We start from the raw sequence: 1,007 nt of genomic DNA on the forward strand, positions 1-1,007 counted from the left end.
CAGGCCCGTGAGCCCCACTCCCACTCGCCCCGCTCTGGCCCGCGCCCTACCCCCCGCTGGCACACTCGCCCGCACTGGTACGCGTGGTCCCCTCACGGTCGCCCTTTCTCAGGCGCGCCTTCCAGACGGCTGTGGCGCTCGCGCTTCACGCGCGGCCCTGGCCGTGGGTCTCGCAAACGCGCGCACACACCCCCACACCCACTCTGCCCGCTCCCCGAGGACGGCTGGGCGCGCACCCACCTCCCGGGATCGCTCATTCACACTCCCTCTCCGCCTTGGCCAGGTCCCTCCGGCGCACACTCCCGCACGTTCAGCCCGACTCGCACCGACACCCTGGCACACCCTGGGCCAACTCCGGGTCCTCCTTCCCGCATCGTGGTGAGAGGAGTGCGTGCCGGAGCCCCCAGCCCCCACTTGGGGCAGAAGGAGCCCGGCAGCCCCGCCTCTCCCCAACGCCTACTGCCACCAGCAGCGACCCCCTCCCAGACACTTAGACCCACCGCGCGGGGGAAGGGGCTTTCGGCTTCTGGGGGGGGGGCCAGGCCACCGTGACCAGTGACACCGCCACCACTGCCCTCTCCGTTCTCATCCCTGGGGCACACGGCGTGGGGAGCAGCCTCCACTAATGAAGGGGCAGCAAGGTGCCCGGACGGGCAGCCCCCGAGCGCGGGGCGCACCCTCCGCTGGGCCTTCCTTTCGCAGCCGGGGCCTCTCAGGGGCCTGCGTGCTCACCGCCCTCGCCCGGGGCCTCCGGCCCGGCTGCAGCCTGGGAGATCACGTTAGACGACCTGAGCACCGTGTGGGGCCACGGGAGCGCGACCGGACGGGGGCGGCGGAGGGGAGACGAGGCCCACCCCATCTCCACCCCTCGGATTTTTCACCTGACCTTTGACCCGTAATCCCTGGGCCTTGCCCTTCGCGGGAGCGGGTCCTGGGCTCAGGGCGAGGAGGGGAGGGGAAGATCTCGCTGTTTCCTCACACCCTACCCCAGTAGGCTGCCGAGGGCG

The 1,007-nt window shown here is 71.8% G+C and overlaps 1 protein-coding gene across 1 annotated transcript in view; it reads right to left on the reverse strand.

Moving 5' to 3' along the window:
* CNTFR (ciliary neurotrophic factor receptor) overlaps nucleotides 1-276 on the reverse strand; it is a 40,678-nt gene extending 40,402 nt beyond the window's left edge. The window contains exon 1 of the mRNA XM_006143132.3: nucleotides 241-276. The gene's annotated coding sequence lies outside the window, so the exon portion shown is untranslated. The remainder of the gene's footprint in view (nucleotides 1-240) is intronic.
* Between the last annotated feature and the right edge of the window lie 731 nt (nucleotides 277-1,007).

This window comes from Tupaia chinensis, unplaced genomic scaffold (assembly GCF_000334495.1).
Source record: "Tupaia chinensis unplaced genomic scaffold, TupChi_1.0 Scaffold000093_1, whole genome shotgun sequence".
NCBI lineage: Eukaryota > Metazoa > Chordata > Mammalia > Scandentia > Tupaiidae > Tupaia > Tupaia belangeri.